The sequence below is a fragment of the Coregonus clupeaformis genome, chromosome 7 (assembly GCF_020615455.1).
Source record: "Coregonus clupeaformis isolate EN_2021a chromosome 7, ASM2061545v1, whole genome shotgun sequence".
In the NCBI taxonomy this organism is placed as follows: Eukaryota; Metazoa; Chordata; class Actinopteri; order Salmoniformes; family Salmonidae; genus Coregonus; species Coregonus clupeaformis.
This window is the reverse complement of record NC_059198.1, coordinates 15,988,138-16,000,736: the sequence shown is the minus strand read 5'-3', so window position 1 is coordinate 16,000,736 and position 12,599 is coordinate 15,988,138.

Genomic DNA, 12,599 nt, shown 5'->3' with positions numbered 1-12,599 from the left:
GCTAGCCCCGGCCCGCTAGCACACGCTAGCCGTGGCCTCTTACTCACTAGTTTACCACCGGACCTTATGATAACTCAGCTATACAGCTGATGTCTGCTGGACTGTTCTTTTTACGGTACTACATCCTGTTTATGTTTAGCCTCAGCCCAAACATGGTTAGTTTATTGTTGTTTTGGTTATTTCTAATTTTACTATATCACTGTAGACCCCCCAGCCTAGCTAAACCTGCCTTAGATAGCTCCTTTGCCCCTCCCCTATACACGCGGAGACCGACTCAATTGATGCCTCCAGCGATGCTATCTCTTTCATTGTTACCCAACGCTTAGGTTTACCTCCACTTTACTCATATCCTTCCATATCCTTGTCTGTACATAATGCCCTGAATCTTTTCTATAACACCCGGAAATCTGCCCCCTTTATTCTATGTACCCAACGCACTAGAAGACCAGTTCTTAAAGCCTTTAGCCGTATCCTTATTCTAGTCCTCCTCTGTTCCTCTGGTGATGTAGAGGCTAACCCAGGCCCTGCAGCCCTCAGTATCACTCCTACTCCCCAGGCGCTATCATTTGATGACTTCTGTAATCGCAAAAGTCTTGGTTTCTTGCACATAAATATCAGAAGTCTACTTCCTAAGTTTGAGTTATTCACTGCGTTAGCACACTCTGCCAACCCTGATGTTCTAGCAGTGTCTGAATCCTGGCTCAGGAAGGCCACCAAAAATTCTGAAATTTCCATCCCCAACTATAACATTTTCCGTCTAGATAGAACTGCCAAAGGGGGTGGAGTTGCAATCTACTGTAGAGATAGCCTGCAGAGCTCTATCATACTATCCAGGTCTGTGCCCAAACAGTTTGAGCTTCTACTTCTAAAAATCCACCTTTCCAGAAATAAGTCTCTCACTGTTGCCGCTTGCTACAGACCCCCCTCAGCCCCCCAGCTGTGCCCTGGACACCATATGTGAATTGATTGCCCCCATTTATCCTCAGAGTTTGTACTGCTTGGTGACCTAAATTGGGATATGCTTAATACCCCAGCCATCCTACAATCCAAGCTAGATGCCCTCAACCTCACGCAAATTATCAACGAACCTACCAGGTACAACCCTAAATCCGTAAACATGGGTACCCTCATAGATATCATCCTGACTAACATACCCTCTAAATACACCTCAGCTGTCTTCAACCAGGATCTCAGCGATCACTGCCTTATTGCCTGCGTCCGTAACGGGTCCGCGGTCAAACGACCACCCCTCATCACTGTCAAACGCTCCCTAAAACACTTTAGCGAGCATGCCTTCCTAATTGACCTGGCCCAGGTATCCTGGATGGATATAGATCTCATTCCGTCAGTAGAGGATGCCTGGTTGTTCCTTAAAAGTAATTTCCTCTCAATCTTAAATAAACATGCCCCATTCAAAAAATACAGAACTAAGAACCGATATAGCCCCTGGTTCTCGTCAGACTTGACTGCCCTTGACCAGCACAAAAACATCCTGTGGCATACAGCATTAGCATCAAATAGCCCCTGCGATATGCAACTTTTCAGGGAAGTTAGGAACCAATATACACAAGCAGTCAGGAAAGCAAAGGCTAACTTTTTCAAACAGAAATTTGCATCCTGTAGCACTAACTCCAAAAAGTTTTGGGACACTGTAAAGTCCATGGAGAATAAGAGCACTTCCTCCCAGCTGCCCACTGCACTGAGGCTAGGAAACACTATCACCACCGATAAATCTACAATAATCGAGAATTTCAACAAGCATTTTGCTACAGCTGGCCATGCTTTCCATCTGGCTACCACTAACCCGGCCACCAACTCTGCACCCTCTGCTGCAACTTGCCCATGCCCCCCCGCTTCTCCTTCACACAAATTCAGACAGCTGATGTTTTGAAAGCGCTGCAAAATCTGGACCCCTACAAATCAGCTGGGCTAGACAATCTGGACCCTTTCTTTCTAAAACTAGCCGCGAAATTGTCGCTACCCCTATTACTAGTCTGTTCAACCTCTCTTTCATAACGTCTGAGATCCCCAGAGATTGGAAAGCTGCCGCGGTCATCCCCCTCTTCAAAGGGGGTGACACTCTAGATCCAAACTGCTACAGACCTATATCCATCCTGCCCTGCCTTTCGAAAGTATTTGAAAGCCAAGTTAACAAACAGATCACCGACCATTTCGAATACCACCGTACCTTCTCCGCTATGCAATCCGGTTTCCGAGCTGGTCACGGGTGCACTTCAGCCACGCTCAAGGTCATAAACGATATTATAACCGTGATTGATAATAGACAGTACTGTGCAGCCGTCTTCATCGACCTGGCCAAGGCTTTCGACTCTGTCAACCACCGCATTCTTATTGGCAGACTAAATAGCCTTGGTTTCTCAAATGACTGCCTCGCCTGGTTCACCAACTACTTCTCAGATAGAGTTCAGTGTGTCAAATCGGAGGGCCTGTTGTCTGGACCTATGGCAGTCTCTATGGGGGTGCCACAGGGTTCAATTCTTGGGCCGACACTTTTCTCCGTGTATATCAATGATGTCGCTCTTGCTGCTGGTGACTCTCAGATCCACCTCTACGCAGACTGACACCATTTTGTATACATCTGGCCCTTCATTGGACACTGTGTTAACAAACCTCCAAACGAGCTTCAATGCCATACAACAATCCTTCAGTAGCCTCCAACTGCTCTTAAACACTAGTAAAACTAAATGCATGCTTTTCAATCGAACGCTGCTGGCACCCGCCCACCCGACTAGAATCACCACTCTCGACGGGTCTGACCTAGAGTATGTGGACAACTACAAATACCTAGGTGTCTGGTTAGACTGTAAACTCAACTTCCAGACTCACAAAAAGAATCTCCAATCCAAAGTTAAATCTAGAATCGGCTTCCTATTTCGCAACAAAGCCTCCTTCACTCATGCTGCCAAACATGCCCTCGTAAAACTGACTATCCTACCGATCCTTGACTTCGGCGATGTCATTTACAAAATAGCCTCCAACACTCTACTCAGCAAATTGGATGTAGTCTATCACAGTGCCATCCGTTTTGTCTCCAAAGCCCCATACACTACCCACCACTGTGACCTGTACGCTCTTGTTGGCTGGTCCTCACTACATGTTCGTCGTCAAACCCACTGGCTCCAGGCCATCTATAAATCACTGCTAGGCAAATCCCCGCCTTATCTTAGCTCATTGGTCACCATAGCAGCAACCACCCGTAGTCTGCGCTCCAGCAGGTATATCTCACTGGTCATTCCCAAAGCCAACACCTCCTTTGGCCGCCATTCCTTCCAGTTCTCTGCTGCCAATGACTGGAACGAATTGCAAAAATCTCTGAAGCTGGAGACTCTTATCTCCCTCAATAACTTTAAGCATCAGTTGTCAGAGCACCTTACCGATCACTGCACCTGTACACAGCCCATCTGAAATTAGCCCACCCAACTACCTCATCCCTATATTGTTATTTATTTTGCTCTTTTGCACCCCAGTATCTCTATTTGCACATAATCTCTTGCACATCTAGCATTCCAGTGTTAATACTATTGTAATTATTCTGCACTATAGCCTATTTATTGCCTTACCTCCATAACTTGCTACATTTGCACACACTGTATATATATTTTCTGTTGTATTTTTGACTTTATGTTTTTTTACCCCATATGTAACTCTGTGTTGTTTTTATTGCACTGCTTTGCTTTATCTTGGCCAGGTCGCAGTTGTAAATGAGAACCTGTTCTCAACTGGTTTACCTGGTTAAATAAAGGTGAAATAAAATAAAAAAATAAAAAGGCCAACGGCTTCAAGGTGTGCTGCATGTAGCCACGACGGCAACCTGGTGATTGAGAAAGACGGAGAGGAGGTGTGGAACTCCGCCCAGAGCAGGGGATCAAAGTGAAGCAGTTTGTGATCTAATGTCACTCAGTCACTCTGGGGAGGAAAATAAACTTCATCAAATGTATCTGAAGTTCTGGTGTTCTGTTCTTGTGTCCATTGTTTCTTGTTTTTTTGCATTTTTTTACAGACATAATTTTCCGTTCATAGTGTCAGAAAATAACAGCCAAGACGTGATATGATTGAACTAAGGTTATTAGGGTAACATGATTAACTCATAACTTAATAATATATTGATATACTGTAAAGCTCAGTCACGCGCCACCTCATTTTACAGGCTTAGGTCATTTACTGACACACACAATATATTTAAGTGATAATGCCTGAGAAGCCTGTGTTTGGAGGATATATTGGCACGGGTGTTGTTCGTCAAAGGCCGGAAAACTGCGCCAATATATCCTCCAAACATTGACTTTGAGGCCATTATCACTTTTATACAACGGGTTACCAACATATTCAAATAATGATTGACATATTTTCATTAAAAACGTTATTTTGATTAATTTATTCATACAATTTCATCCTTCCACAAGATATAGTCCCAACACAAATCTAGGGTTGCTACCCAAGCCGGCTGGTCGTTCATTCTATCGGTTTGGTTGCTAGAGACTCGACCCAGTCGTTCAGTCTTTTTGTTCTGTCGTTTGCAGAGGGAGGTGTTTTTTTGAATGTTAATTATTTGTCTTTTTGTTCTGTCATTCATTCTAAATGTTCCATTGCCATACTGGCTGGCAACGTTCTTATCCCTTGCTTGCTAGCTAGCCAACTACGGCTAATTTACAGTCACGTCAAAAAGCCAGAATGACAGCAAAGTAGCTGCATTTGCATTTGTTTAAGCTGTTTTCTAGTGACATTTATTTGGATACATCCATAACAATGAGCTAATGGGGCGCAATTTCGCCTGGTGTAGAAAATGTGCTCACCCGTCAGGACACTGTTGTTCAGAGGAGCTAGCCAACTACACAGCTAACACAATCACTTCAAACTGAAGCTGGAAAGACTGCAAACTAGCTGCACTTTGTTTCGTTTTAGCTTTTTTCAATTGACATTTCTTTGTATATATCCATAAAAATTATGCCAGCTGATTCATGATTTCGACTGGCTGAGAAACGCTGCCTACCTGTCTGTCTCGTCCCTACTCCCGACACGTTCATTACTATGGGACAGCTGGAGATCGAATTTGAATATTGAAACAATATTGCAAAGGTCGGAAAGACAGACAGCAAGGTTTATACAAATCTCCGCTGTTGAACACTAAATGTTAGTCTAAATGTGAGATCATGTCTAGATGCTTTTTATAGTGGAGATCAAGTTTATAAATTGCTTGGCTGGGCTGATGAGACAGTGGATTGCACAGTCAGATGGAACAGAGTAAATAGGCATTTTATCGTCATAGATTTAGCCGGAGGTAACTTGTGGAATAGACACCGGCTGGAATGCGGTTTTAACCAATCAGCATTTAGGATTAGACCCACATGTTGTATAAATATTCAATACATCATGGCCATATACAGTATAGACTAGTGTACCTAACCTGACCCAAATATCTCACTCCAATAATTTCTATTGTTTTTTCCTGACCAAACTCTGGGCCCTATTTATAGCTTATAACTAGCCTATAACTAGGGTTAGGATCAGGTCACATGGTCAGGCCACATGCCCATAGCCTACTTAGTAATGATGTCTTGTGAGACAGAGAGACAAGGTGAACTAAGATGGCCCAGTCAAACAGTACAACATAGACCTTAATTACTGACTCAGCACTGGAGTCAGCAGAGCTCTGAACCTAACTATGCAGCCACATGTCTTAGATCCATGATTAGACAACCCAGCACAATCCATCTCATTTCTACACAAAATAAAACACAATTTGACACATAAAACCACTCAGGTCTACTGTAATTGTGCGAACATGGTATCACATTTTGAAATCACATTAAGAACCTATGAAATATACGGTACTGTGAGCTCAAAGTTCACTCCACTAATAAGTCTGTCCAGTATCTCAGGATGCCCATGAACTTGGTGAACTTTTTATGTTGCTTGAGAGGAATATCTGAACAACACAAGTCTGATCAGCTTTTGTTTGCTGTGCCAGATTTCTATGCCAGTAAGGCTGCATTGTGTAGAATGGTACAGGTAATTTACAAAGTTCCATCAGCCTCCAGGTTATTTATTGCATAAGTGCAATCAAATGTTAATTATGGCCTAGACGCCGCAATTTTAGGCTATATACAGAAAAATAAGTCCTGGATGCTTTTCTAGGAATAGACAACAAGAAATCCACAGGGGCTGACCAATTGGATCCCGGTCTGCTTAAGTGTGCAGCGCCCATCATTGTTGGCTCAATAACCCACATTTTCTATTTAACATTGTTATCAGGAAATATTCCAAAAGTATGGAAATCAGCTCTTGTGCTGCCACTCCATAAGGGCGGGGATAGTAGTGATCTTAATAATTATCGCCCCATTTCAAGGTTTCCTTGTCTAGCTAAGATTCTTGAATCCTTCATAAATGAACTTTGCTCTTTTTTATCTGAGAAATGTATTTTGAATACAAACCAACCAGAGTTTAGGCCTGGGCATTGCACTATTACAGCAACCACTTTAGTTCTTAATGATCTTAACAACGCTTTAGACACTAAAATGAGGCGTGTTGCTTTGTTTGTGGACCTGTCAAAAGCTTTTGGCACTGTTGATCATGCAATTTTTTTGAATAAGTTGTCCTTGATAGACCTGAGGTCTGACGCCTTTTCATGGTTTCATGATTATCTTAATGACAGAACTCAGGCCATCGTGATTGATGGGGTTAAATCTTTAAGTACATAAAGGTATACCACAGGGATTGATTTTGGGACCTGTTCTCTTCACTATTTATATAAACACCATTGGTCAATCTGTAAAAAATTGATACTATTATGTATGCTACTGCCCCGACTGTTGATCTGGCTGTGTCAAAACTACAGTCCGATTTTATAGCTATGCAGGAATCCCTTGCTGATTTAAAACTTGTGCTTAATACAGGCAAAACGAAATACATGTTTTCAAACTCTCTTAAGAATGTTTCAGATGAACTACACATACATTCCCCTCCACCAAACTTTACAGTTGGCACTATGCATTCGGGCTGGTAGCGTTCTCCTGGCATCCGCCAAACCCATATTCGTCCATTGGACTGCCAGATTGTGAAGCGTGATTCATCACTCCAGAGAACACGTTTCCACTGCTCCAGAGTCCAATGGCGGCGAGCTTTACACCTCTCCAGCCGACGCTTGGCATTGCGCATGGTGTTCTTAGGCTTGTGTGCAGCTGCTCGGCCATGGAAACCCATTTCAAGAAAATCCTGATTAACAATTATTGTGCTGACGTTGCTTCCAGAGACAGTTTGGAACTCGGTAGTGAGTGTTGCAACCAAGGACAGACGATTTTTACGCTCTACGTGCTTCAGCACTCAGCGGTCCGTTATGTGAGCTTGTGTGGCCTACCACTTCGCGGCTGAGCCGTTGTTGCTCCTAGATGTTTCCACTTCACAATAACAGCACTTACAGTTGACCGGGGCAGCTCTAGCAGGGCAGACATTTGACGAACTGACTTGTTGGAAAGGTGGCATCCCATGACGGTGCCACATTGAAAGTGGTCCTATGGACAGATATGGACAGATACTCCAATCTCCACTGTGGAGCTGGAGCAGTTTTACCTTGAAGAATGGGCAAAAATCCCAGTGGCTAGATGTGCCAAGCTTATAGCGACATACCCCAAGAGACTTGCAGCTGTAATTGCTGCAAAAGGTGGCTTTACAAAGTATTGACTTTCTTGTTTGTTTCACAATGATACATATTTTGCATCTTCAAAGTGGTAGGCATATTGTGTAAATCAAATGATACAAACCCCCAAAAAATCCATTTTAATTCTAGGTTGTAAGGCAACAAAATAGGAAAAATGCCAAGGGGGGTGAATACTTTCGCAAGCGACTGTATCTATCTATCTATCTCACCTCATAATCTCTATGTTCTATCTGTGTCTTAGGCCTACATCTACTACTGAGGACTTTCAATCTGTTGAGTGTGACAGTGCATCAGCCCTGAACTGTTTCTGTTGGGAAACTGACAAAAGCAATGCCTCCAATTGCTTGTTTGTCATCTCTGCTGAACTTCTCATTTCAGAATCATGAGCAGAAACTATATGTCCAAGTTTGACAAGATGCGTAAGGGAGACTACCTTATGTCCAACAACCACGAGTGGAAGGCCTGCAGGTACGTGTGTAGAACTTGAGAAACACTATGTGCCTACTTGAAAGTGTTATTTTTGGGAAGTCCATAGAAGATGTAAGGTTTAAGTTTTCCCATTACTTTGGAGCTATGTAGTTACATGCATGTATCCATTTTATTTATCTCCACAGGAGGATGGAAACTTTGTGATCTACGGCTGGAAGCCCATGTGGAACTCCGACACCGCCGGTCAGCGTGATGCCTACAGCCTGTGCATGCAGGACGACTGCAACTTTGTCATGTACAAGAAGGACAACAAGATGATGTGGCAGACCAAGTTTCCAGCGTCCGGTGGCTTCAAGATGTGCCGCATGTGGCTGCACAACGATGGTACCATGGTGGTGGAGAGGGACGGAGAGTAGGTGTGGTCCTCTGCTCAGTTTAAGGGCTTCAAACAGTGAGCAGACCCCCTGCAGCTCTACCAGGGAACAGTTCATGCTGATAATACCCACACTTTCCATATGTGCTGCATGACTGTCTCCCTTGACCTATGTTCAATAAAGAGAATGTTAAAAAGGATCTGTTGTGTTCTGAACTTCTTCATCTTCTTGCATTATCCTGACCTATATGTTGATGTACTAGATAGCTGAATTCAAAGTTAAATGGGAACAGACAGAATTTTAAAATATTATCTTTCCATGAATATGAGGAGAAAACAACATGGTGTCTCGAGCACATTGGGGAATCTGGGATCTGTGAGCCCATCAGAATCTCTCAGATAAGAATAATGAATAATCGTTTCATTGAGCTGATATTTTTAGCACAGTTCATATCGTTGAGGCTCATTCTGTTGGCAGACCCTCCTCTTCATTAGCACAGGCCTCTCTGAAGCGCCATTCTTAGTGAGCCAGACACATGGCTCGTCTAGACACCACCATTGTCCCAGTCGTTTCTTGTGCCAAGAGTAAATCTCATTAGCAGTGAGAGGGATTGGCGGAGTGCGGGCTCAAAGGCTCTCCTCACCTATTGTGCACTAGAAATAGTGCAAGACTGTGATTACAGAGCGGCAAGGTGAATGGGTTTATACACTACATGACCAAAAGTACGTGGACACCTGCTCGTAGAACATCTCATTCCAAAATCATGGGCATTAATATGGAGTTGGTCCCCCCTTTGCTGCTATAACAGCCTCCACTCTTCTGGGAAGGCTTTCCACTAGATGTTGGAACATTGCTGCGGGGACTTGCTTCCATTCAGCCACAAGAGCATAAGTGAGGTCGGGCACTGATGTTGGGCGATTAGGCCTGGCTTGCAGTCGGCATTCCAATTCATCCCAAAGGTGTTCGATGGGGTTGAGGTCAGGGCTCTGTGCAGGCCAGCCAAGTTCTTCCGCACCGAACTCGACAAACCTTTTCTGCATGGACCTCGCATTGTCACGGTTTACTATGCCAGAACCCAGAAGCAGACAAGGTACGTTGAGAGAAAGGTGAGTGTTTAATTAGATTCCGAGTGAGGCTGAATAATCCAGGGAACAGAGCGGGTGGCGTGGATGGGTTGTTGAGGGTGCAGTGGTTGGTCCGGTACTGGCTCGGCAGCCGCCGACCATCAGGCAGAGGTTGGGTGAAGGTTCCGGGTGAGAGACTGCAGACAGAACAAAAACGGAGGTCAGTACACAGCAAGTAACAAGGTGCAAAACAACAAAACTAACACTAATGGCTCAGAGGCTGATACGCTGACAAACATACTGTTCATAGCTAACCATCCGGCAGGAACTGGATGTTAGGCCAGAGCCTAAGAAGGGTGATGATCAGGACCAGGTGTGCAGATTGCTGATGGGATGCAGGTGCGGAAAACAAGAGCGCTCCCGGAGCGTTCCCGAACCTCGGGAAGCTGGAGATTACGAACCGGAACACTAGTCACCAGACAGGACCCGACTCAGACAGCCGGGATCGTTACAGTACCCCCTCCGATGACGCCACCGGGCGGACTCCCCGGAGCGCCAGGATGGAGGCGGTAGAAGTCACTGATGAGGTCCGCATCTAGGACCTGTCGCCGCGGGAATCCAACTCCTCTCTTCAGGGCCATACCCCTCCCAGTCCACGAGATACTGGAAACCCCGGCCCCGCCGTCTGGAATCCATGATGCGACGCACCGTGTAGGCAGGACCACCTCCGATCATTCGAGGAGGAGGAGGAGGAGGCGGAGGAGGCAACAGAGGACTGAGGAAGACAGGCTTGAGGCAGGAGACATGAAAGGTGGGATGGACTCTGAGCGTCCTCGGTAGTTTGAGTCGAACTGCCACTGGATTGATCACCTTCTCCACCACAAACGGACCAATGAACTCGGTAACAACTTCACTAGACTCAGTCCGTAACGGAAGATCCCGTGTGGCCAACCAAACCCTATCTCCGGTGGTATAGGTGGGAGCGGGGATCCGGCGATCGATTCGCCTGGAGCTGATGCCGGTCCGAAACTCTAAGGAGTGCCTTTCTGGCCCGATGCCAGGTCCGGTGGCAACGGCGAATATGGGCCTGAACAGAAGGCACTGAGAGCTCCTTCTCCTGAGAAGGAAACAGGGGGAGGTTGGTAGCCATACAGGCACTGGAAGGGAGACATCCCAGTGGCAGATGTAGGAAGAGTATTGTGGGCATACTCAACCCAAGGCAACTGAGAGACCCAGGAGGTGGGGTTGGAAGAGACCAGACAGCGTAGCGTGGATTCCATCTTCTGGTTGGCTCTCTCCGCCTGACCATTGGATTGGGGGTGAAAACCAGATGTGAGACTGACTGTAGCTCCAATGGCCAAACAGAAGGACTTCCAGACAGCAGAGGTAAACTGAGGGCCACGGTCGGAAACGATATCACTGGGCAAACCGTGGACCCTGAAAACCTCCTAACCAGGATCTCGGACGTCTCGAGGCAGAGGGAAGCTTGGCAATAGGCACAAAGTGGGCGAACTTGCTGAATCTGTCCACGATAGTCAGAACGACCGTGTTCCCCTCGAAGCGGGCAACCCAGTGACGAAGTCCAGGGCCAGATGCGACCATGGTCGCCGGGGAATAGGAAGGGGGTGAAGTAGTCCAGAGCTGGGCCGATTGGTACTCTTATTCTGCGCACACACTGGACAGGCAGCAACAAAACCCGAGTATCCTCGGCCATGGCAGGCCACCAAAAGCGTCTGCGAAGAAACGCCATTGTCCGAGCCACGCCAGGGTGACAAGCCATCTTGCTGGCGTGGGACCATTTGAGGACAGCAGGACCGAACCGACTCAGGCACAAACAACCGACCCGGGTGGACCGTTACCGGGACCGGGCTGAGTCCGAAGGGCCGCCAGCACCTCCTCCTCAATCTTCCACATAACTGCTCCCACGACGCAGTTCCGGGGGAGGATTGTCTCGGTCTTGGACCCACTCTCCTCCGTCTTGGAGAACATCCGGGACAAGGCGTCCGCCTTGCCGTTCTTAGATCCAGGTCGGAACGTCAGGGCAAACTTGAATCGTCCGAAAAACAACGCCACCTGGCCTGACGGGAGTTGAGACGTTTAGCCGATTGCACGTAAGCAAGATTCTTGTGGTCAGTCCAGACAATAAACGGTTGCTGCCGCCTCCAACCAGTGGCGCCACTCCTCCAAGGCAAGTTTCACCGCGAGAAGCTCCCGATTACCCACATCGTAATTCCTCTCCGCAGGCGAAAGGCGACGAGAGTAGTAGGCGCAGGGATGGAGTTTACTGTCCGTGGAGCATCGCTGCGACAGGATGGCGCCAACTCCCACATCAGACGCGTCCACTTCAACGACGAACTGGACGGGCCGTGTCCGGTTGAGAGAGAATCGGTGCGTTGGTGAATCGCCTCTTCAAATCCAGAAACGGCTCGATCCGCCTCCGGATTCCACTTGAAGGTCCTGATACTGGAAGTCAAGGCAGTTAACGGAGCGGCCACACGGCTGTAATCCCGGATGAATCTGCGGTAGAAATTCGCAAACCCCCAAAAATCTCTGGAGCTGCAATCTCGTACCGGGCTGGGCCCATTCCAGAACCGCTCTAACCTTCTCCTGGTCCATCCTAATCTCTCCCCTGGAGATGATGTACCCGAGAAAGGATGTCGTGGTGGGCGTGAAACTCGCACTTCTCGGCCTTCACGAACAGACGATTCTCCAACAATCGCTGCAGAACCTGCCGGACATGCTGGACGTGGTCGGAAGGTTCCTTCGAGAAGATCAGAATGTCATCCAGGTAAACAAACACAAAGAGACCGATCATATCTCTCAGGACGTCGTTCACCATACTCTGGAATACCGCTGGAGCATTGGTCAGTCCAAACGGCATCACCTGATACTCGAAGTGACCCATCGGTGTATTGAAACCCGTCAACCACTCGTCCCCCTCTCTGATCCGGACCAGGTGATACGCATTGCGTAGGTCTAGCTTGGTGAACACCGTAGCACCCTGTAAGGAGTCGAAGGCAGAACTCATCAAGGGCAGGGGATACTTGTTCTTGACCG